At 39.5% G+C, this 26,513-nt stretch overlaps 1 protein-coding gene across 26 annotated transcripts in view; it reads right to left on the bottom strand.

The window, feature by feature from the left end:
• ZBTB20 (zinc finger and BTB domain containing 20) overlaps positions 1-26,513 on the bottom strand; it is a 470,842-nt gene that overhangs the window by 353,726 nt on the left and 90,603 nt on the right. For 24 of the 26 annotated variants that reach the window (XR_002439293.1, XR_002439294.1, XR_002439295.1 and 21 more), the window contains one exon: positions 25,823-25,944. The exons of 1 other annotated variant lie outside the window; for it this stretch is intronic. The gene's annotated coding sequence lies outside the window, so the exon portion shown is untranslated. Of the gene's footprint in view, positions 1-18,442; positions 18,614-25,822; positions 25,945-26,513 lie in introns of those variants that run through there. One more of the 26 variants, XM_021398495.1, reaches the window with a different exon arrangement.

Here is a 26,513-nt window from a genome sequence, read left to right as displayed (position 1 = left end):
GACCTCAAAGACTGATCGTGCAGAACTCTATCAGTTATGCACCCCCTTAACCTTTCACATGCTCTGCTAACAGTGCCTAAATTCGTATAAAGTTTAGCAAAAAGTTAGTTCCAGATGATGGAACTCAGCCTCATTGCTCATTTGTTACATGGACTTTCTATCTCTACTGCAGTACAACATTTAAATATTTGGTAGCAAATCCCCATGTGGCCATATTTAACTATTTTCCCTGAGACAATCATGATTAGGTATGAGAGTCATGTATCAAGTATGGTGGATTTTAAGAGAATGTTTTTTTTTTTTTTTTTTTGCAGGCAAGGATGACAGATCTGATGACCTCAGCAAAAGAATGTCTAAGCCAATGAACTGCTACCTTGCAACACCTGATTTTAGATTGCTGGCCATATTTTGATCTTAGACATAGTCCAAATCCAGAACACTGAAATCTGTATGAAAATCCAGGGTAATTTCTGACTTGCTACTCCGTCAGACAAGAATTTGCTTCACTGGACAAATTTCACCTCTAGTGCCACTCTTTAATCACTGGATTGAAGCAAAGCATGAAATGCCCAATGGAACAAGTGCTGAAAAATACACACAAAATTGAATGTGCAAAGCATGGACAAATTTCCTTTCAAACAGACATTTGTATTTATACATTACAGCAAAAGACATGCACCATTTTTTCATACAGCTCAGGATCTGAATTTTAACCCACTTATCATGACTTTTGTCCTTTCCCTCTTGTTGTACCCTGAATAGACCTTTTTTCTTGTAAATCTTTTGCCCATGCTTTTGAATCTGATGTACAGGAAGGTTCCTTTTCCCAAAACAACTTTATATTTCACGGCTGGAGCTATCTTATTATAAACTCATGTAATGAGTTCCTCTTAGCACTACTTTCTTGCTTTGTTTAAAGGATTTTTGACAATTTCCAGTAGCAAAGGTACTCTCTGATCACCTTGACCAGCTACAAAATCAAAAATAACCTGATGGCATTATTTTCGAGATGGCAACCCCATAAAAGCTTCTAAACAATTGGAAAATCAACATTCTGTCAAAATAAATAAATTGCTGATCCACATACCTTGATGAACTAGAGCACACAAAACTGCCAGACAGTGCTCTTCACACGATTACAGTATGCTTTGTACCAGACTACATTGGGTTAGAGCAAAGGTCACATCGTTATAATCACCTAGTGGTTACAACTGTGTTACGGCCTTGAAATCCACCTCTTAGAAAATTTTACTAGAAGTTTTAAATAACAATATGCTTCATATACTTTGAGCACTTTATATTGCCCAAGCTCTATACAAAATTAACTAATTAAGGGGAACTAGTTAAAAGGAAATGTTAAACGGTATTTAAACCCTAAGATGCAGCAAAACAACAGTGCACTTAACCCATTGAAACTAACACATAGAAAGGGCTTGATGGATTTCTTTCCACGTAAAACTAGCAAGAATGAGAACAGATGAGTTATATAAATTTAAATAACCTGAGATGTATGCAAGAATGCTGAGAGGCCGCTCAACGTCTACAGCGCCATTTTCTACCATGGGCCCAAAACACTGGGCACTGCCCTTGCTGCTTCTTGCTTCTTGCATGGAGCCACACCCACACCTGCTGAACATCAAGAAGCTGCAATGAGGTCAGCCTAACTTTCAGCATAACTTGCTGAGATCTCATCTTACATGCCAAGTTTCATCCCGGAGTGAAATTTTAACAGTCGAGTTACAAACCCATGGCAATAGGGGCTCAGAGTTGAACTGCTGACAAACCCATAAGGATAGCAGTGTACATGGCGCCAATAACAGACCAAACTGCCCCATTTTATAGCACACAGGAAGGCTGGAATTCAGCCATTATCAGGAGCAATAATAAACTTCTGCTGGTGACTCAGGCTCTCAGCCTCAGATTTACATTCCCTCTGTCACTAAGAGTTTTTAAGTTAAACAATTTTAAATGAAAATGCAATAAACAGCATTTATATTCTGATGGCATTTGTTCCCAGTGCTTTCCAGCTACAACGATGGCATAGGCTTTCTCCTGCTCCCCATCCCCTCCTCCTTTTGCCACAGGAGCCACAGAGGGACGGATCCTTGGACTTCCACACACGCTGCATTAACCCCAAGGAACCCACTCCATCCCCAAGCCAGCTCCAGTCACAGGATTGCACAAAGGGGAAAAGCAGCACAAGATGCCAAGAACAGATTTTTTTTTCCTCTCCTCCTCCAGAATACTTCTTGAAGCACTCACAAACCACCTCAAGGAAAAGAGAGCTGCTGCTTCACCTTGTATCCCAGCCCAGCCCTTCGATGTTTCCACCCACTTACGACTGGAGGTCAGATATGGAAAAACTAAACAAAAAAAAAAAAAAAAAGGAGGCTGGCTCGTTACGTAACAGTGCTTGAAATAAAACATCTGGTCTGGAGGATAGAAAAGGGCTGACACCGGAGTGGCGCACAGAGACCAGCTATCCAGAAACTCCTGCACAACTTCCCACTCCTCCTATCTTTCTTTTCCTCCGGAAAACTATCCTTCATTCCATTAAGGATTCCAGTTACATCAGTGACCGATAAGTTTAAATTTATCTGCCCAATTTCTATGTTTTATTTTCCCAATCCATCTCTCAGGAACAGCTTTTAGCACATTTGGATTTTTTTTTTTCCTGTCATAAAATATTCTATTTATTTCCCAGCAGCTGGTGTCAAAAAAGTTGTTGTTCTCTTTAAATATTACTCTTAAATAAATAAAATCTGTTTTCATATAATGCAGAACTAGTTTTGCCTGCTGCGAGTTTGTGGCATTATGAAGTGATCATTTTTTTTCATGAATTATTCAAAACGAGGATAAAAAAAAAGGAAAGAAAAAGATGACGGACAATAGCACGCCATTCGGTTTGTATAAATGCAGCAGTTGTACTAATAGTTCACTACGTGCAGCACAGACGAAACACTTTTTCTTTGTCAAACGTAGCCACTAACCTTAATTTAGTATTTCAGAGAGAGGTAGTGAAAGATTTATTTCTTTCCTCGCTGTCCCCCTATGACTTATCTAGTGGGGCAGATAATAGACATGTCTTTTTTCGCTAGCAAGATATCAGTGTTTTAGACAAGAAGTATTTGGGATGCTTACGCTCAGCATTACAGCTCAGCTGGCCCTTGATGGCCTTTAAGTCTTTTTATATTTTATTTTTAACAACCTATTCTTTGTTTAAACCTCTGGTTTGACAGTGTCTCTCTGTCTTTCATGAAAAACTATTAGAATTGTTAACATTTCCTCTGGAGTCTTCATATTACCCTGTCTTTCAGAACGGCTGTAACTGCATAGCTGTAATTATTCTCACTTTGAATTCTGACTGTCGTATTTGGAAGGGGATGAAGTGTGGGGATTTTAATAAATCATTCAGGCTCCCCAAGGCACATGGTATCACACCAAATCTAATATGAACTTTTAAGGTGGAGGGGCTTACGGACTGAATTTACAGATAAACTGCTAAGACATATAATGCCGCTTTCATCAAGAAGAATGAGAAAAAGGTAATAAATTAGTGAAAAAAAACTACAGTAAGCTAAAAAAAAAAAAAAAAAAAAAAGCTGTTTCAAATGGTTTATCATTAAGCACTTCCTTGTAAAGGAATCTTCTCCTGAAAGAGTTTCAGATTACGACTACTACGTGAAGTAACACTCTAGTTACTTTGCTCAGTTGTCAAGCTGAGAGTGAGCTTGGGACTCGTGAATTTTATCTGTCATTAAAACACTGAAATCACTTAAATTTGGTTTCAACTTCTCCAACCCATACATTATGGTAATTAAAGTATTTGTATCGCAGTAATGCCCAAAGGGCCAGATAAAAACAACAACAACAAAAACAATCCTTTGTTCTACACAGAAAGAAAGAGTTCCAATCCCAAATATTTTCACGAGGAATAACATTAATGTTCGTTGGAAACATTGGTCTTCACTTTATTGTACTTCAAACAGGAAGAAGTTTAAGTGTTTAGATAGCAAGTAGGTAATTTTGAGGGAGACCTTTTCTTAAATAATTTTTAAGTCAGAGTTAATTTCCCTCAGAATATAGTACAAATAGATCCCAATGAAAATCCTAGCCCTGGTCATCAGAATCCTATTTTCTCTGAGCAGCTTCATAAAAAGAATGTTTCACACAACAAAGGTATGTTGATCACAAAGCCCTTCCATAATAAAGCACAAACATGTCTGTTGTCAATTAAAAGCAAGATTAGGATGAAGTGTAGTCACCAGTGTCCCAAATTCCATTATCCCATAGCTACAAGCCATTAGTCTTTTTTTAAATTTAATTTTTTAATTAGGTCACTCTTGTATTCTCTAATTCTTTTTTTTTTTTCCCTCCTTTTTTCCCCTCAATCCATTACAGCCAAATTTTGGCGAACTCTCCATGCTCTACAGACAAAATAAAATCCATACTTACATTTTATATACAATTAAAATATATCTATACACACAGATCTCATCCATATCTTAGGAAGTTCTATATACTAGGCAGAAGCAGCTGCAGTTGCCCATGTGTCTTGCTTGCAGAGCCCTTCAACGTTTGTCATCTGAAGACTAATATAAGAGGCATACTAGACAAAATAGGATTTGTTTAATGTGCAAAACATCTTAAGAGCTCATAGGGAAAAAAAATTCATGTCTTGAGCTATCAGAAAGAAACGCTGAGATGTTTATAGGAGTCATCAACCTCCCACCTCCACAACAGCACAGCTTCTTCATTGCCATCTCATCATACCTACAATTCTGCTGTACTATGAGGATTTCCCCTTTAGGTTCAGGCTGTCAACTTTAAAAAAATGAAAGGAGGAGACCAGCTGAGGAAAATCAAGCTTTACTTTGAGCTTCAGTACAAACAAGAGAAGGCTGTGGGAGTACAGCGTCAATGCCCACAAAGCATATACATATGCTTTATGTAAGATACAAGAACAATTCAGATCCAGCATTAACTTTTGTAATTCACTAAAATGCACATGGGTCTTTTTAAAGTTCCATTTGGAGACCTTCACTCTGCCTGTGGTCACTGGGATTAGCACATTTTATTCACAGCCACATGGAAGTTACAGATAAACCTGATTTCATTTTTTTGTTAAGCACATACATTTACTGATCATAACGGTATACTTTTAATGCCTTTTACAGTTTTATAAGCACTTGACTTAGTACCAACTGCACAGCAGTCCAGCTCTGTCAATGAAAGCAAAAGCACATGCTGAATGGCTTAACAGCTAACTAATGAAAACCCTCAGAAAAAATGTTACTTGGAGAATCTTCAATGAGAGGTATCCAGAGTAAGAATCAGGTTAAACTGTAATAACTCCCAACATTATTCAGCATTTTAGAGCAATGACTCCTAAGCTATAAAAGCACTGCTGATAAAAGTGTCCAGGTGACGCAAAAACAGGTAGACTGATAAAAGATCGGGAGAACAGGGCATCTGTGGGTGTGAGGGTGTGACCAATCAGTCGTTTGCACAAAGTGCAGTTCCTTCAAATGAAATGCTTTTTAGCAAGGCACATGCTAAAGAAAAAGGAACATGCTGTACCTACAGGACTGGGTGTGGGGAGTGTGCTACATCCTGGAAAAGAGTGATTCTAAAAGGAATTAGAGGTCACAACAAGTAAACAACTGCAGGAGAACACCCAGTGCAATGTGGCAAGGATGGCTAACACAATCCCTGGAGACATAAACAGGAGGTAGTGGGTAGGCTTGGGAAGGCATTATTACTTTTCTTTTTTGCATTGTTTTCTGAAGAGATCTTCAATTGGGTGAAGAAAGGCGTAACAAGAACCAAAGTCTGGAACGTGATGCCAAGAAACAAAGAAAGAAAAAGTCAAATCAAACCAGAAACGAATCCCACATTTTTAAACAGCAAGGGAATTAGCCATTGGAACAAAACTACCAGTGGAAGGGAGGAGCTTTAACCTCCTGATGGCTTCAAGACGGAGAGATGCTGTTTCTGCGTAACTATGTTCAAAATAGGGATGACTGGGCAGAAATAACAGCTTGTGACCCATAAAATGTCAAAACAGATGATCCAATGGTCCTTTCTGACCTCAAACCATATTAAAGGAAGTTTCTGGTGTTGTATTTTATGTTACTTCCAAAACTAATTAGAATTTTCTTTCTGAGCAACCTTAGCAAAGGGTCCTTTCACAGAAGACATGCATACATCCAGCACTGTGCAAGCAGTTTCAATGATTCTGAAGATTTCTGAGAAAAAGAACTCTGATATCTGGAGAGAGCTTGGAAATATGCTGGTCATATCTTCTGAAAAATGCACTGCTTTCTTTGTTATTTATTTCACTAGCACATAGCTCAGTGAAAAGCCATCGCTGAGAGCTTATATTCAAACAACTCCTAGCTCTGGAATGTTTGCAGTTCTCACTGGGCCTGCTTCTAGATTCAACTCTGTCTTGTTCTTCGCCAAATTTGGTGCAACCTGAAAGAATGCTTTCCACACAGCTATGAAAAATCTCTCAGTTCATAGTCACTGGTTTGTTACAGTCAACCTTTCTTTCTTTTTTTTATTTTCCTTTTCTTTTTCCCCCCTCTTCCAGTTATGACTCCTAGAACTCACGGATCCTGAAATTTTCTCCAAGCTTCAGGTTCAAGTGTATGTAAGATAACAGTGCATTTTATCCTGTACTCTGTTTCCCAGCCTCACGCTCCCATAAGTTTAAATATGCCTCCAACACCTCTACAGCTAACAAAAAGCATAAACGAGATTTTAAGGCAACAAATTGCTAGCTTTTCAAGTTCTACATGAAGGCTGAATTTTAGAGTATACACCCCTTAAATGTTTCGCTGGGCACAGCGTCAGAACTGGCTTCAAGGGAACAGCACCACCTACTGAACCTCTTCTACAGCTCCCTGAAGCCTACATTTAGTCTGAGCAATTCTCTTGACCAGTTACTCCAGCCGACACCTCTTAAATAAAGAAATAAATCCCACCCGAAGATGGTTCGGCTAAAGGCACTGCAAGAAATAAGAGAGGTTCTGTTGCTAACTCCAGTTTTGAATTTTCCTTCTACCTGCTGTAAATGGCTCGGCTCATAAATGCAATATTTTTTTTTTTTTTGATGTCACTAAAACTATGTTTTAGTTACAGTTACAAGCAAATGTCACTCATCTACTCACTCTTATCTACTGCCTGAAAACAATATGATTTAAGGAGTGTGTCAGCAGTAAGAAAAGACTCTTCCCACTGGAGTAAAATGTGCATTTTAAGAAAGGAAACACTTTAAGAAAGAAGGAGAGGGAGTCTTCTGTTTCTGTAGTTTATTTTTCTGCTTAATGAAACAAGGTTTCCAGCTCCTACAATAGCAGCTGCAAAGGCGCTTCATTAATCTCCGGAGTGCCTCTCCCTGCATACCTGCAGCTGCCCTGCTTTAGCCTCCTAAAAATTATCCGTTGGCATTGCATCAACATTCTTATGAAAAAAGGAAGACTCAAACTATGTAAATTTTACACTTTTCAGGAAAAAAAATACACTCAACCAAGACTTTCACTATCTACTATTTCTCCCATATTCTGAAGACTTTCAGAAGCACTGAACTCCTGCTTATTCCCATTAAGAATAAATCAAATGACTGTCCATAAAGACCTGCCCCTACTCAAGTAAATGACAAATAGTAGAAGACGACTTTGCTAAATTCTCAACACAGATCACATCAAATATCCAAAGGCTCCAGGGATTATTATAAAAAACACATATAATAATAATTTAAAAAAAAAAAAAGAAACCAAGAATTTTCAGAAATGCTTAGATGTACCACAGTAAAACAAGAGTGCATTTTGGCATTTTGAAAATTCCATCTCGCAAGATCAGGCCTCAGGATTTAAACTTGAGTTTTTCCGCCTCATTCTAGAGTATTTAACATGACTCAATGATTGAAATCTGAAAGTTATTCATATTTTTTTACCTCTCACGTATATCTCTCTATATAGATATTCATGTTCAATATACACAATCAATATGGATATAAAACACTCCATATTTTAAGGGAGATCAACATCGGTATCCACGGATCTCACCATCTTGCATTTCTTATTTCAGATTAAACACAAATAATGAAAGAGATTTGAAGGGTTCTCAGACCTGTAATGGCAAAGCAATGCACTGCTAGGAAAATCTAGTGACAGGGCAATGCTCCCAGGTCTGGTTACTAATTACATTTGCTTCCCTCTATTTGCCACCTGCGACAATTATGATAGAAGGGTGGAGTTTCAAATAGAGCTGACAGGAAATTGTACGATAGAATTCCCCCCAGACTGTTAGAAAATATCAGAGTTTTCATAGTGTGAGATTTGTTAAAAAAAAAAAAAAAGGAACTTTTTCTCAGCATCCGTGCCATGGTTAATCTACAGCTCAGAAAATTCCCTCAGAGATTGGCAAAAGATTGGCTATGTGTGCAAAAACATAAGAAGTTTTCAACTGACTCAAAATATAGGGCCTTTTAATTATATGACATGGAAAATAATATTATGTTTAAAATTCATTTCATATATGGATTTAAAAAAAACCATTATCCCACCAAGTGAAAATTCTGGCTTATGTTCCACTCAAGGTTTTAGAGAACGAAGGGGAAATTAATATGTACATTCTAATCTATTCATGCAGTTACATTTTAACTCCGCAATATAATCTCTTCCTCTTCACAATATCATAATATTTTTCCTAACTTATCTCCAAGCTCTCGAACTTCTCTTCTGCATAAAACAGGACATACTGTTTTCCACATGTACTATGTACACAGTAAGAACGAAATTAAAGGAAAACTACAAAAGTCCCCAAATAGAAGAATGGGGGCTTATTTTATGCAGTATTTTCAGACTGTTTTTCATAACAAAAACCCTTAATTCACAAAGAAAAAAAAAAGTTCTTCATTCCAGTGCCCATTCTAATCATAAAGAGCAGGAAAAAGGTTAGGTAATATTTCTCAATATAGTAAAACGATAAACACCATTCTGTCACCAGGAGAAAAAAACACTTTTTTTTTTGATTCACAGAAAAAAAACAAAGCTGATTAAGGAGCAATTAGCCCCTTCCAGCAGCCCCAATATCCCCCCCCCCCCAAAAAAAAGAAAAAGAAAAGAAGACCTTAAAGAACAAGCAGACGAACAGAGAGAAGAAAAACATCCCATGCATCAGGCAAAAGTCTGTAATATTATCTAGAACGACAGCAAAGCCATTGTTAGTGCTGCCAAAGCACTGCATGTTCGCTATATCACCCGAGGTCCTGGGAGAATAATAAAGTAAGCAGATTAGACACAGACTGATGTCTCTGCACCGCTTCCATCTCCACCAAACACCAGGGCTGCGCTTCAGGAGGCAGGTGGGCAGGTAGACCCAGAAACAAGCCCAGCGTTTGGCGGGGGCAGCAGGGCAGGCACGCGCTGCCAACAAGCAGGGCCTGTTTATTATTTAACAGTTGGTATTGCTAGAGGCCTGGCACTGCAATAGAGCAATCTCTGTCTCAGCACAAGTAAGCCTGATTATGAGCACTCAGGAGCCAAATCGTGTTTACCATAGTCTGTGAGAACCTCAGTGCCCCCAGCAGACATGGCAACTGACAAGAGCTGCCATCTAGAAGGATGGAAGTCTTCCCAAGGCAGAAGTGAAAAACAAATCGTGACGGGACAAAGCTGTAGTCCGTCATCTGCATTGTCACTGACCAGTTCATGCCCCTCCTTTCCATTTTAGGAGCTGATACAGAAGCATCGATTCACCCTTTCAAGCATATGGCCTGCATCCTTCCCAGCAAGGATGGCACGACACAAGAAAGCACTGTCCCAATGCAAATCCTCTCATCAGCAGAAAGATACTACTGACAAAGAAGCTGGCATTAAGTGTTTCATTCGCTACTGCTGGAAATCATCTCTGTATGCAAGAAAAGTCTGCAACATCTCCCTACACACACATCAACTTCCACTAATCAATTTTTAAAAAATTTATTTACAGAAATGTACACAAAGATTTGACCACACTCTAAACCAGTAGTTGTAAAGTATGGAAACTATTGAGTAAATGCAATTATCAAATGCAGTGAGTCAACATCAGGTGAGATCTCAATAGTTTACTGCTAAAGAAATCATAACAAAGATCAGACCATCCTGGTGATAGGAAGCCTTCAGTTGTAGCTTTGTGATTTAAATGCTAGCTCACTGTGGTAAACACAAAAGCCTAATCACTTCTGACTGTTCCACTGTCTACACAAAACAAGCTTAATCAATCTCCTTCTACTTTCCTGTGGACAGGAATAGTTCTCTTCGGCATTCCTCTGCTTCTGGTGAGGTTCAGTGGGCTGCTGGAGAATGTATAGGCTAATGGGATCTTCACCACCAGTCTGCTGTGCAGACCTGAGAGCTGGTGGGAAGCAACTTTTCCCTTGTCCTCTTATTAAAAAGAGGATAATGAAAAGCAATAGATATGAAAACTAACAAGTGGGTCTTTAATATTGATGAAGAGCTTAGCAGTAGTGACACAGTACATGTGCTTAGAAACACGAAGTTTTATTATAGTCTGTCTCATTACAATGGACCCCAAATGGCCTTGTCAGCAGAGGGACAGCAAGTGGAGAAGCCTGTGGAAATTTGAGGTTAATCACCAGATGAAGTCACCCGCAGGCAAGGACAAGCAGGAGCATGGTAAGGCAGGCCCCAGATCTCCTGGTTCCCTTCTCACCACAGGGATGGCCCTGAGTGCTGTGTCCATGCCTTGGGCAAACCAGTGCCTGCATGGCTTCAGGGCAGCACCAGAAAGCATTCCTTGGACAGGTGGCCAGGAGCAACAGCCACCTGCTCCTGGATCTCCTCTGGCTGCGTTCCCCAGCTGACTCCAATCCTAACTGAGTTCAGCTGGCCAACAGCAGCTGCCCTGCTGCTGGAAGCAAGATGGCTGCAGGCTGCTAGCAGGCAGAGTGGGACAGCAGCTACGCACTCCTTCCTTCTCCATCCGCAGGCCACTTACACTGCAAGCAGAGCCCAACATGGACTTTTGCTCAATCCCTCTCATCCAGACAGAAACCTCTCTGCCTCCACACAGAGGAAGGAGAAAGCGCACTAAGGAGAGGTCCAGCAGCCTACAAGAGAAAAACCAGAGGGCTACAAGGTCAATTTGCCAGTGCTAACAATGCCTCAGCACAGGGCAGGCAGGGTCCACAGCACCTCCGCTATGGATATATGCAGCAGGCATCAGTCCTCTGAGCTGCCAATTTGGCACTAGCATGTAATTTGTACTAAATAACATTTCAAGAATGCAACACAAATAATGTAATGATAGCAATTAGACCCTTTACCAAGCAGAGCTGTATAAACCGTGCAGTCCAGTCATTTCTCAGAAGGTAAAAAGCACTTGACTAAGGAATCTGCACCTTGACAGGCACTAGAGGTGTGCAGGTATATATAATAATTGCATTCCTTGTGTATTAATGTTTGCATATAAGAAATGCATGCTGAGCTAGCATAACACCTCCTTCCTCAAATAATAACTAAGTTTCATACTGTGCCTGAAGTGCTCTTTATATAGTACGCAGAAATGGGTTATGTAAAGATTAGAGCTGGGAGAGCAGTTCGCAATGTAACTGAAAAGCTAGTAACAAAATCCATCCCAGCCTAGGTTTCCCCTGCACAAAACTCAGGCCAGCTTTACAGAAAGACCTGTGCATTTTTTGTGTTTTTCACTCTGAAATCTTACTGATCTTGGACCCAGAAAGGGAAAGGAAAATAGAAGGAGAATAAAAAAATGGTAAGGGAAGAGTCTGGGAAAAGGAAAAAAGCAGGAGCACTATGATCACTTCCCCTTTTTCTATACATCCACCCTTCTTTTCCATTCTGCAAAGAGGTGAAATAGCCCCCAACTTTTAGGGAATTCATCTTGTTATGTGGGAGCCACAATAGAATATATGCAGTGAGGAGTGCTTAGATCCTTCCATAAGTATGTGTATTGTTACTAGGAGATGACTAGATGCAGTATCAGATAATATTCCACCATTGTGTGGTGCTTTCCCATCTGATGTTGCTGTTTCCCCAGTTTAAGAAAAAAAAAAAACCTAATAAAAAAGAAAATTAAAAAAGATACAATAATTGTTACTGCACACTCTAATGAATTATTGTGTTCGAGGTTCCTACAAAAAAAGTAATATTATACTCGGCTTATGTTTTAATTGATTTATTAATATTTTATCACAGGAATGTAATTTAAGCTCCTCATGATTTAGATCTCATAAACCTTTAGCATTTTGCAAATTCAAATTCCAATTTAAAGCCAGGGCGAGCAATTAACTTTTCTATCATCTTGTCAGGGGAGAAGGTTCGTGTTTAATTTGAGACAAAGTGACAGAAATATATATACACTGTATGTATTACTCCAATTTAATTTATGAGTCAGCACCATCCACCTTCCAAATGTAGATTTAATGGAAGGGGAGGGGAAGAGGGGGAAGACCTTGGCATTGTGGCACTTGCTGTGATATCTGCCCCAAATTCGCTGTGAAAAAAACATCCCCGGTTTATTGAGATACTGAGCTAGATTGATTACAGCTCTGTTTTCAATCCTTTTGTTTTAATTTCTATTCACTCATCACTTTCTCATATAAAGCACGTTCTCTCAAATGTCAGCTCACAGTTCCCAGCCAGCGATGGGCAGTTGATGCCACAGCAGGTTCTCCAATAGCCTCTCCTATCTGCCTCGCTTCCTGCCGCCAGCAGTCCTCCTAAAAGGCAGACACCAGGCAAAGAAAGCTCCCCCAAAGATTTATATGGGTTAATACCTGTTGGGCCAAATCCTGCAGTCCTCACTGAAGTCTGTGCCACGTTACTTTGATTAAGGAGAAAACAGAGACTGTGCTGCTTAACTCTCACTGCTATTATTCCTCATTTCAAAGAACATTCCAGCCTCTTTACGTGTAACAAATAAAACCTGAAGCCTAAATTTGCATGGGCGAAAATTTGCATGAACAAAATAAACAGTTGGATAGCATTTGCATGTGCTGTTTCAGTAAAGGAAGGGAACGGCTAGTTTATGGCACCCTGCCAGAGATTACACAGATCTGCAGTCCCCACAACACGCAGCATGGCTAAGCACTGCATAGAAGTTAGCTTATGAACTTAAAAGACAGCCACTGAGAAGCTGCCCCACACACTAGCTATTGGACTTTACTGTGCCTTTAAACACTTTGCTGAAGCGAGCTCTACTTCAGCTTGCTGGAGAAGGAGAGTGTGTTTATCAGCGTGAACTTTAGCATGAATACAGAGACTCCTCAAAGCCCTGCTGTAACAGAGGCGATCGTTTCAGAAGACGACTAGGAGCTCAGTTCCAACGTTTCTATACACAACCAAGTTCAATCCCACAAATCCGAAAACCCAGGTGCTGTAGACTTAGAGCCAGACTTTCCAAGATACCAGAACAATCAGATGCTCTGCCTATGTACAGAGCTGTGGCACACACTGCAGATCCGATTCTACATCCAAACCTTGCAAAGTATGATTGTAACTCGCGGCATTCAACAAGCGTGTCTGTTTGGAGTAACAACAACAACAGAAAAGCACCTTAAAATTTCAATTGTTGGCCTTTATCACTCAAAGCATTTGAAAATAAAAATCAAACTACTTTGATGGGGGGAAGGAACATGATTTTTTTTTTTTTTGCCTTTACTATAATTTTATTTCCTTACAAATAAAAAAGAGTACCCTTGTACTGAACATATTGATTCCTTTATATATTTAGGTATACATATATATATACATACACTCACAGAGGAAAAGTTCATAGAAACTTCTATTCCAAAATTCCCTATGCAGCCTTTTATCAGATTAAAGTTAAAATTTATGAAGCAAAAATCAGATTTTTGGTACAGTCATGATACAAAGTCCAAAATGCAGAAGATCTCTGATATTCAGCCATACTTCAGACTCGATAACTGCTGGACTTCAAGCCAAACTTGAAAATCTTGTTTCATGCCCAACTCATTTATGAAGCTTCACTCTAATTCAGAGCCTTACCACTTTCTCAACTCAGGTAAAAAAAAAAAGCTTTGCTGTCATGCATATTTTTAGACAAATTATAGCAGAGTGTCTTGCAATTTCCATTACTTTGTGGTGTCTGCACTGCTGATAGACACCAGCCCACATTGGCATCGCTGCCGAGGTGTCCTAATACTTGTCTGAAAAATACTATTAACTGCACATCACAGGCATTTGAAGTGCATAAGAAAACTATAAACTTAATTACACTGGAGGACTAGTGTGATCTCACATGAAATTTGAGCTAGTGTTATTAAAAACAGAGAGATTGCATTTACTTAATGCTTCTTACAGTAAACCAGTCAATTTTAAACTTTCAAGGTTGTATAATCAGACAAAACAATATTGGGGGGGGCAATAAGCTGTCTGTGGAATTTACTAGTACAAGCATTTCCATGTCAAGCAGAAAAAAAAATTGTTTATTCTGCTAAAAAGAATATTCCTTGAATTACTATTGGATATGAAATAGGATAGCTATTCAGACGGCACAGGATAAAGATTTAGACTAAAATAATTGGTAGAAAAGATTGGTTGCTACCCAGCATTCTTCCTCATCCCACCTCCTAAGAAAAACCAAACCCTTCTGGATTTCAGTGAGCTTTTAAATTCTCAGATCTGTCCCTACAGCTGTCTAGCCATTACACCTTCTCATCACAGTGGTAACAATGCTTCCTCTTCCACTGGATACTCACTCACAGAGAGCAGGAGAACCTTTTTCCCCTCGCTCTTCTTCTGGTATCCAAGATTTAACTGTCCACATCTATGGAGTAGGAAATCCTTCCACTTTCAAAACTGCAACCAGGGAGAAAAGAAGCTGCGCAAAAAGAGGCCACGCGAATCCATGGTGCTTAATGACACACAGATTTTAGATACCAAGCTCAAGAGATGCTCTTTGGAATGAGTCTCACCCAGAAAGAGTCATTTCCCTATGGACACCCTTGCCCTTTGCCAGATCTCAGTTAATGAGGGAGTGACGTTGTCTAGCAATGACAAGGAGAAGGAAAAAAAAATTAACACAATCTCTCCCTTGCCATCAGAGTGGCAGAAACTATACTATACAACACTATTAAACCATTCTTTTTTTCTGGAAGAAAAGCAAAACCAATCCCCTTCAGTTCTCTTCCCTTGCCCACCAACACTACTTCAGCCCTGGGGACATGGGTAAAAAGACGAGTTTCAGAAGCAAACTTCTCACCAGGTAAACACTTGCCAAATATGACTATCTCATAAAATTACCTATGATATAATTTTTTGAGAGAACAGCTTAAATCTGCTCATGACCTGAACCTGCCTTGGGATCATATCAGGTGGACTCTGAAGCCAGAGTGTTGAATCTTACTTTGAACACTAGGATTCACTTATTTAAAAGCATATTAGGAAAAAAAGGCTTTGTCTTTAAATGTTTTATCATCTAAGATATCTCCCAGCGTAGTGGCTCCTAAGTGAGTCTCAAATCTTATAATCTGTGCTGCTGGAAATTTTATGCAGAAACATTTGCTGTTCATGCTATGTTATTTCAGACCTCCACAACTGACTTTGACTTAGAAAAAAAACAAAAATCCTACCCTCACTGTTTTTTCAAAATCATCCATGCCTAAAGTAGCATAATAGTATGCAAAAGACAACTTTTCAGATTGAACTGACTTGCACATGATTTTAACTACAGCTCTTCCCTTCAGCAAGCAATGTGCACCCACTCCAGTTAGATAAAAACACTACAGCTTGTAACACAGAAGGTAAAATTTGACTAGTGATGAGTACATTGCTGTAGTAGTATCTCACCTAGGACCAAGTTCCACAAAGTTCTGCCCTAGCCTGCATTATACTGACTTAAAAAGGCAAGATGAACGTTATGAATGGGTAAAAAGCGGAAAAGAATCCCATTCTCATCTTCCTGAAAGCCTGCATGAAAAAAAATGATGCCTTCACACAATCCTGCAAAATACATCTCTGAGAATCAGAATGGTTTGGGCTCATTAAAACAAAATAAAACAAAGCAGAAAAATACCAAAAACCTCACACCTTTCCTTAATTGGTAACTTAAGTGGACAATAAAAGAGATTAAGAACAGAAGCAGCACAATAACCCAGAGGCAGGGTTGCTGTTTCTGAAAGGGCACTCTTCAAAAAGTAGCTTCAGAAGCACACCTACAGAATTCATGCACCACTTTATTTAACATTCATTTTCATGTTTGCCCAGGTTCATGTCAAGGGTACAGAAACCCAAGGAGTTTCCACTGCAAACTTTCACGTCCACCGCAGTTTTCCTTTTCAAATTCAATACAGTAAAATGAAATGAAGCAAAATGAAACAATCCTTATATACCAGTTCAGTTAGCATTCCCTAGCCCTCATTGTACTGCATCTCTCATCAGCTCTCATTTACTCAGACAAGACAGAAAAGATTTGCAGATCCTATTACATTTTCCCACCCTATTTCCCATTCTGAGTGCATTCTTTTTTCCTTCAAATAACACTGATTGTGTCAACTGCAGAGAAAAAAAAAGAGAGAGAAGGAAAGAAACAAGCACTCTTTGTGTTCTCTTCATAGTAATAAAATATGAAAAGAAGAATGCATAAGAAAACAGCTGAATTCCCAGTGCTTAGATAACTAACCTGGCTACAGACAGACCAGTTCTACTTAGAGCAGCATCGCCAACGCAACCGTTGAGGAGTCAGGAAGAGAGTTGTGCCCACTTTTCTCAGCGAGTAACATGGAACATAGTCTATTTCCTACCAAATGAAAGCCAAAATCTGGGGAACTGGTATTTTGGCAGGGGAGTGTCATTTACCTTCTCTCTCACTTTCCAGGTACACAATCAGTGCAGGCTGCTACTACCTCTTTTTTTCCCCCCACTTCTGAGGGAAATAAATGGAATGTTTTAAAAGAATAGAAGAGTTAAAAGGAGCCCCAGTGAACTCATAAGGGAACACAAAAATACTAGGTTTATTTGTAGACCGCCTATAGATGTCTGATTTTATAAGCAACTCGATTCAAGCACGTTTTCTTTAAGCATATGCACACTCACCATAATCTTAAGAATCTGTTCTTTCTCAGCTTTCTCCTGCCTCATTTATTAAACATTTTCCAATGTTTGCAGCAAGTAACGCAATTGATCTTATAGAAAACAGCCTCTCACTGAGGAACCTATATTCCTTCTCAGCCAGGTCCATTAGGTGTAGTAAGGGAAGACTGGTTCCCACAGAAAACAGAATGCGATCATATAATTAACAAGTGCAAAAGCAGAGGGAAGTCAAATTAAGTCTGCTCAGTAAGCTTCAATTCTAGCATTCACAGATTTGACTTCAGATAAGTGAAATATTCTTTCAACTTGCTTAGCCAGTGTATTTAATTCCCTGGATGTTTAAATACATAACGAAAAAGAGAATGTACTATACACTAACGTATCAGTTGCTCTGTGATCATCAACAGGTTGACAACCTTCAGACTCCTTTGACAGACCTCTTTCCCTCAAGCTCATTAAGAAACTGATAATGGTAGTAGAACCCTCCTTATTTTCACAAAACAGCTATTATCAGGGTTGCAAGATACATAACTGACAAGAAAAGGGAAAAAAAAATCGACCCAACACCCTGTCACAAAGGTCATCGCTTCTTTTCAAAGCTTCATTTCGAACAAGCCACGAAGGCCTAAGAAGTCTTAGAAGGTGCTATTATACTATTTTAGAATGGGCAAAATGATCTGTATCAGACCTCTAAATGGTGAACTCATAATGGAAGTCCTCACTGCAAGTTATGTTTAAAGCTAATAAGATTAACTACAAATGGTTAAAACTCAGTCAAACTTCTAAGCAAATGAGAGAGGCTGCTGTAACAGTAACTGTGAGTCAGCCAAACCTGCCTCTAACAAACGGAGAGAACATGCATGAAATGGAGCAAAAAGGAAAGCACTACGTAGGCTTTAAGCAGTTTGGAGCATTAGAAGCGTATCATTTTGACTTGCACAAATACAACAGAAGCAGAAGTTGAAGGAAAATTCCACCTCATCCAAAAAATGGTGACTGATTAAGCTGAACTCTTCCTTAATGTAAGATTATGTTTGGGAAGCTATGTCCATTCAGTTTAGTGGACCGAAGTGCATTCATCAGCTCCCAAAATTTTCTACACACTCCCACTACTCAAGATACTGAGATGCTGACAACAGCTGTTGTAAAAGAGGGAAGTTTGTTGAAAGGCAAAGGAGACAAACTGAGCCAAAAGCAGAGGGGTTACAGAGATCTCTGCTATTAAGAATTTTGTCATCTGTAACTTCACTCAGTGAAGAGAAAACACACATCATCCTCATCATCATCACCGATGAAACTGAAAGCAAAACAGACTTGATTATTAATTGGAACCAAAGATAAAATAGCTAGATTCCTACCTGACAGATCTTAGGTGGTCTTTCCTGTGCAACTCTCTGCATTTATTTGAGCAGAAAATGCCCCACTTAGCTACAGCTCCTGCTGCAGCAGCCCTCTCTTTCACTGCGAGCACAAAGGTTAATTCACCACACTGAAGAAGAAAAAACCCATCCACTATTCATCTGGTTGTGTTCATAAAAAGTACTACCTTCACCATATTCCCCAAAATGCACCGCTCCTAAAAATGTATACATTATAAACATCTAGGTCTGGAATTTACAGTCAACAAACAGCAATACAAACAGCCACCAGAGAATGTATAAACATTTGTAGGAGCAAAAATACTCAGCCTGGCTGCACCACACATGGTGTTTATTTATCTCTGTTGCATAAGTTCAATAGGAGAAGACATTCAAAACAACTTTTCAAACACAGTGTCAGTGTGTTAGTTTATGACAGTGGGGTTTCTTCCACGTACTTGTGTCACCATAAGATAGTCGTGTGCACAGTGAGTTTTCTTGGTCCTTCATTCCAGTCATGTCAGCTGGGCACAAGGAAATGTTAGCCTGACGGAGTTACTGACTTAACACTTAGAACTTTTGTAGCTCAAGAGAGAAGTGCTACGCATTTGTAACCTGAATGCAGGTCAGTAACTTTAAAAGGTCAGAGTGAACGTTTTAGATCTTTTTGTTATTAATCCCCTCGGCTCCCAGTCCTGTGAATGCCAATGAGCAGACAATTTCGAGTGAGCCACATAGCAGCTAGTGTACACCTCTGAAGGCCAGGTCCTCAAGAAGATGCAAAAGGAGTTTTGCAGCAACAATGCTGTCATACAGGCAGGTGAATCCTCAATTCACTTGCTTTTAAATCACAGGAGGCAGATTTCTTTACTTGGATTTTGTCATCTGTTGCTAACCTATTACCCTAATGCCAAGGCAACTGAACTTCCTCCATCCGCTTGTTTCACTTTTTAGGGAGACACAAAATATTTTTGTGTTATCATGCACAAATTTACTCAAGATCACAAGGTTTGCTGATGCTCCATAATAACACAGATAACTCCCCATAATACATCACACTTCTATAACTCCTTTAATCCAGAGATATCAAAGCACTTTGCAAATAATACATTTGCCTTCTATCACTCCTCCCACATCCCATGTTAGGCCCGTATCATTATCCATATTTCACTATCAAGGAAAACCGAAGCAGAGTAAGATAATGCAATTTAGCAGGGTTACAAAGAAAGTACAAAAAATTGGAGCAAAATGTGATTTTTCTGACTAGCTCCACAATCCATCAGAAGCCCAGTCATCTGAAATAGCGGAATGCAACACAGATTATTATTATGCTCTGGGTAGATTTACAGCTCTACCTCACAAATACTACAGTGTGTGGTTTATGCTAATGGCTTTGCAAGTATCCTCTAACTATACAGCTTTTGAATTAGTAGGGGATAGGGGAGATGGGGCAATACTAATACTAACACAAAATCTGTGAGGTTTTATTTCCGAAGGATAAAACTCCCATTTGAAAATATTTGGCTGATAACAAAGAATATGCCTAAAGCAGCACAATACCTTTCAAACAAATTCTCTTCCTCCTGGTGCAATTTTGGAGCCCAGCCTCCAAAAGACAAAAAAACAATCTGTGTGCAACTGTGCATTTCTGTGGGTACAGCAATCAAAGCAAGGATCTGTCTCCCACAAGGCTGTATGATGCCAAGGGATCACATGAAGAAGCCAGTTTTTTCCCGACTGTGGTTGACTGTACACACTCTCCCATTGTGTCTCATCAAAGAGCTGATGAGGGAGGAGTAGAGTGTACTGAAAAAGCAAACAGAAACAGGGCCACTGACAACAAATGAAAGCAAAGTAGTGATTCTATGGAAACTTGTGGACTGGACTACTACACGTTAAATCCAGATCCAACAGGCTGAGCTCTTCAAGAGCAGGATCTTGAGTAATAGCAAACTGATTGATTATGCAAAGCTTTACATTAGCTTCAGAGGATTCTGATAAAAGAAAAAAGCATCTGCAGACTTGGGACCTTTGCTTCTGGTGCGCATCCCTTTAGGCATTCAGATCACATACTCTTCTAGTCCAGCTCTAGGGCACTGGACTTGAGAGTGGACCACTGGTTTAGCTTTCTAAAACCAGAACAAATTTATGAAAACAATTGAGTTATTATGCCCATACACTTGGCAGTAAACTTGTTTTGAGTGTCTTCTGTCTGGTGGAGTAGTCACAATGCCAAGAAGACAATATTATTAATTTTTAGGTTTTGGTTTAAGCTATATTGATGCTTTACCTCTTACCTTAAATCTACTTCAAATTTTTCCATGACTTCCCTTACCTAACCATCTGCAGTGATTACTTTTTCAAGGAAAACTTCTTTTGCACTTGATGCAATAACTTGCTACTACTGAAGGCCTCACACAACACTAATCTTTTCTTTTAATGACTTCAAAAACATCTCTTAAGATCCTTCACTCACGACTTTTTATGAGCAAGTAGCTCTCTGCTCTGGGAATGTCATCTCCATTACTAACTGTAAAAAGTGGTGCTTATGTATCCCACACCAACAGTGAAATGTAATCAAATAAGGAATACTGGCTAGATATTAGACACTGAGCACAGCAAAATAGGCACACTGAATCTTCAGTAATTGTCAGAAAAACACAGCTTATTGAGAATAGATCCTATTTCACTGGAACACAAAATTCTAATTTATAATTTAGCACTAAGGAGAAAGAGCAAATGCAGCTTAACGTACACTCCCAATGATAAGGCACCCTACATTCCTACAGCCTGTAAAGGTATTATACCAAAAGAAACACAATTTGAATGCCCATGCAGTACATGAACACGCATGCATTCAACCCTATGTATATATGAACAAGTGTCATTCATGTTACATTATTGATGTTCTAGTTACCAGTGCCTAAAAGTTGAGTGTTCATTAGATTGAAAAAATCCTTTAATTTGTGATTTTCTGGTTTTGCATATCAATTTCTCTAGTGGGGGTAACTTGTATCCCACCCATTACAAGACCCCTCTGCGATATATTTGCCCAAATCAGTGCACTCGAATTCCAACAGAAATTATCCAACAGCATGAGCCAGCTTGGAATAAAAGTCTGCCTTGCTGTGAAAGAAGACATTACTTCACCAGAACTATCACTCTCATTGCTTTTTTCTTTTTTTTATTTATTTTTTAATGGAAGCAAAAACCCCTGTCATCTCACCTACTCCTCTTTTAATAAGGAATGACTGCCGTGACTACCCCCATCTAGAACCACCATTCACTGCCAGCACCTCTGCTCTCCTCGTGTGCTTAGAGAACAACTGATTAGCACTTTGCATAATTAACCTGATTAGCACTGTGCATAATCAAACTGATTAGCACTTTGCATAATTAAAAAGAAATAATAATAATAACAATAATAAGCAGTAGGTAATAGCAAAAGCTGCTAGTCCCATTGCCTGTTCGTTAGCTCTAGGAATAGTTTACTGCAGCATATTTTATTTCTTACAACTTTTTTTTTTTTTTTTTTTTTAAAGAGGCACAAGCTCTTGAGAAATACAAGTTAAAAAATTATCATTTATTTTCAGATCATCAATGAAAATACTGGTTGTTCCACATTACAACTTCAGATTCCTTGTGGCTCTCTGTGCTACAACTGAATACATGTAATAGGAGGATCACCAAACCGTAGGTGTTGGAAGGGACCTCTAGAGATCATTGAGTCCAGCCACCCTGCTAAAGCAGGTTCCCTATGGCAGGTTGCACAGGAAGGCGTTCAGAGAGGTTCTGTATATCTCCAGAGAAGGAGACTCCACTACCTCTCTGGGAAGCCTGTGCAAGTGCTCCGCCACTCTGACAGTAAAGAAGTTCTTCCTTGTGCTCGTATGGAACTTTCTGTGTCCCAGTTTGTCCCTGTTGCCCCTTGTTTTGTTGCTTCTTGCCACTGAAAAGAGTCCACTCCTATTGACTTGACTCCCTCACTTTAGATAATGAGATCCCCTTCCTGTCTTCTCTTGTCCAGACTGAAGATTCCAAGGTTACTCAGCCGTTCCTCATACAGGAGATGCTCCAAGCCCTTAATCACTTTTGTTACCCTCCACTGGACTATTTCTAGGAGATCCCCATCTTTTTTGAACTAGAGAGCCCAGAACTGGACACACTGCTCCAGATGTGGTCTCACCAGAGCAGAATAGAGGGGGAAGATCACTTCCTTCAAACAGCTGGCTTCACTATTTTTAATGTGCCCCAGGATACCATTGGCCTTCTTAGCCACAAGGGCACAGTGCTGGCTCATGGCCAACTATGCTGAACTAGACTGTCCACTGGTCTTATTCCCACAACTGTCTATGGTTACTGCTTTTGGATTCATTACTGCAGGATGCAGAAACCTCATATTCTTTAATACATATATCCCCACAATATATTTTCAATGTCGAAAGTTGTATTACCCTTTTTGTCAAGATGGGCAAGGTAGAGACACGTATCCTCAAAAGTACATAGTCATCGAACACAGGAAGTCTGGAGAAGAACATGGAATTAATCATACTGCTGCACCTAATCCTGCACTGTTCTTCCCCTGTGCGGACACGTTCTTGTCTGCCTGCATGTTTCGTGTTCTTCTCAAGGAATCTACTTCGGGAAGACATAAAGTACTGTCTTCGACTGCTAGCTTGCCCTGCCTTCAGTAGAAATATCCCCAATTAGTGTCTCAGGATTAAAACAGGTTTTCAGATTCTGAGAGGTAGCTGAAGTTACGTGTATAAACTGCCAACTGTGTGAAAACATCTGAGTTAAAAATCTGCATTACTAGTGACTCAGCTCTAGGTTGCCTGCAGACAACCTAGAAGAGTAGTGTCCCAAGTGAGTAAATCGTTAACATTTTCTGTTTGCTAATGTTACCTCATACCTCCCACTCACCACAATGCCCTGTGTTTTGCCTTATTTTATTAACTTCACCTTTCTCTAGCATCCTCATATTAAATCTCAGATTCTTCTCGCATTCCTATCTTCTCACATCTCCTATCTGAGGTATTCTCCTCCAAGAATACCATGCATGTTCAAGAATAACTTGAGTAGAATGAAGGCATCCTCCTCCTGTATGTGAGATATTCATTGCCAGCCTTCCACAGTATCCTTACAGTGATATTGTCTGTACTTCCCCAGCAGGTAGAAGACTCACATTGTGGCTTCTCTGCTGATAGCTCCACAAATACAATTTGGACAAGGGGTAAACAGAGAGTCAAGCTCTGAGTGATCAGCTCATTGGCCCTGCAGATGCCTAGAAAGGAACTGCTGCCTCTGGACTAAATGTGGCCCAGATGCACTGCATTGCATGAACCTGTTCTAGAACAATGAGGAAAAAAATCCCCGTTGTGCTACAGTTTCTTTCGTAAATATTCTCTCATAAAATAAATCAATAAGAAACTGTGGATGGAAAGAGTAATAAAAGAGCATCTTGTCATAATTAACTGGAAATGTATTACTTAGGCACAGGAGTCTCTGATCTCTCTCACTCCATCACCCCAAGCAAAAGAACCCATATGAACAGGAAAGGGTGCAGAGCTAGTCCCTCATTTCACAGGTTGTTTAGTTTCTGAAAAGAAGTGTTGCTGCAGAGATTTTTTCAAGTCCAAATGTTCCTGGGGAAGGTAGTTCCAGTAATTCTGGGAAGGAAGCCAATCTCTTGGCTTTATATGTAAATATTTAAACAACATTATTTTTATATACATACATTTTATACGCATATACATATATGTCTTTAGGCTTCCAGACTTGCAAAAATGCAACTGAAAAAAATATGCCCAAAGCACAGTTATTGGCTCCCCACCCTGAATCATGATAACTGACCATCACAAACAAAAACAATAATGACTTCAGAATAATTGAGCCATGTCATCTATGGATGCTACTCTCCCCAGACAGAAGAACTGACAAATCAGAACTACAGATTCTAAGGCACAGAGATTAAAAGTCTTAATTATTTTCTCCTTAGAAGTGGCAAGAATGTATGGCTCATCAATTTTAAATCTTTCAGAGCATAGATGGATGCTAAGTGCTCCCCCCATAGGTGTGGGATTTCCAGACTTTGAGGACACGTTCCTAGCATTTTAGTGCCCTAAGTTGCAGCTCTGTCACATGCAGAGAAGTCACTCCACTTCAGGCTCAAATCAGGTCCATATTTCAAAAGGAATTACTTGGTAGAAAATTCCAGCAAAAGACTGGAAACATACCCGACACTGAGGTTCAGTGAATAAAGTGAAAAAAATAAATAAACAAAGAGCTTTAAAACTGTTGAAGAGGGGCGTTTATAAAATTGAGGTAGATGATTTAGGGAGCATAACGTACACAGTCAAGGCATATGATGAATAAATCAATCCATGAGAGTAAAATTTACCACATGGACTCCACCTGTATAGACTCAGAAATTAAAAACACACCCTAACACAAAGTACATGCATGTAAATTCATATCTCTATGGTTTAAAGTAATCATAAACTTTATTTATGAATACAGTATTTACATATCATTTCAAATACGCACATATACACACAGCACAGCCATGTGAGTTATGTGGAAAAGACTGCAGAAGTATACATGCACATACATATAAAAATGCATGGAAGAAAGGACCAAGAATAAGGCAAGTCTTAGAAAACGTTTTAATGGTTTTACAAAAAGCCTTCACCCAAAGTTTGAGGGGGTTTTGCAATCTTACATTTTCTATTGCAAAATACACCTGCTTTCCTTTCTTTCTTTTTTCCCCCCTAAACTAAATATTTCTTCCATCTAATGACTCTCTTTATTAGACAGCATCTAATTTGCATACATTTACATACAATTTAACTGCTAGCTTGTGAGAACAAAGAAATGGCTCTGTATTGTACTGAAGGACAATACTCAGAAAAGGAAGGTATAAAAACCAGCTAGCTCGGTGGCTGTGTATTCTCTTTGTTTCAGAAATACCAGGATTTTTAAACACACCACTTAAAGGGTGAGAAAAGATTATTTCATCAAACAATGAAAAAAGATACAGCGCAGCTCCCTTTTAACACATTCTCTCTCTGGCCTGGTTAATGGGATTTAAGGGTCCAAGATTTCTTTGCTTTCTTCTGTTTCCTTTATTAGAACTGATGGATTTAATTCTGTCACATATTTTACTTCATATTTTATTCCTATAACAATCTATGCTGAAGTTCAGCTCCAATGCTAATTCAATACTATCTTCCTTTCCTTACAGTCAGCCTGGAACAGGACTGAACGATCACTGATGGGCATGAAGTAGTCTGCCCTCAATGCCCAGTGCTAATGGATTTTAGAGAGAGTCTGCCAGAATTTTACCTTGTGGCAATAAGTATAGAGATAATGAAAACTTACCATGTAGCTGTCTGGGAATCAAGAGGAAAGGAAGCAGGGCTTAGCTCCGCTTGTGAGAACAGGGAGGGACTGTGGTCAGAGTAAATGCAGGATGCAAGGGATGTGTCAAGCCCTCTAGTTCCCTACAAGAAGAAGAGAAAAGGATCTTTAAGATTTCACAAATGCAAAAGGCAAAAACTTTTAGAAACAGTTGGCAGAAGCTCCAGTACAACCCCCATCAAAAACACGATACATCAGCAAAAGCTTTTTCTTCAAAGGTTCTGCAGTCGGAGAACCAACTGCAAAGAATGGCTACAGTTCTAATCCACGTGGAAGTGACATAAAAGTGTTGCAGGAAAAAAAGCAGGATTTCAGGCTGCATGCTGCACATCCCCATATCCCATCAGAAGTGTGAAACCTAGTGATGCAGAACCGCCTGCCATTTGTTGCTGCCTGCATAGTGGAGCTGCTAGCTTCATCACCCAGCTCTTCCCTTCTCAGCATCATACTCAGGGAATGGTGCTCTGCAGGGCAGATCAAGTAATGCCAGTAAAAGTGACTAGAAGCACAGACATTAAATAGCGCAGGAATGGGTGAAAGAAGAACCAGTCTCTCTGGCAGTGTATTGTATGGGCCCATCCTACAGAAACAGCAGATGCAGCCTTTTCTAGTGTAAGCACACCTACTGAACAAGAGTATTCATGGGAACAAG

This window comes from Numida meleagris, chromosome 1 (genome assembly GCF_002078875.1).
Source record: "Numida meleagris isolate 19003 breed g44 Domestic line chromosome 1, NumMel1.0, whole genome shotgun sequence".
Taxonomy (NCBI): domain Eukaryota; kingdom Metazoa; phylum Chordata; class Aves; order Galliformes; family Numididae; genus Numida; species Numida meleagris.
The sequence above is the reverse complement of the archived record's forward strand: the minus strand, read 5'-3'. Positions and strand labels throughout refer to the sequence as shown.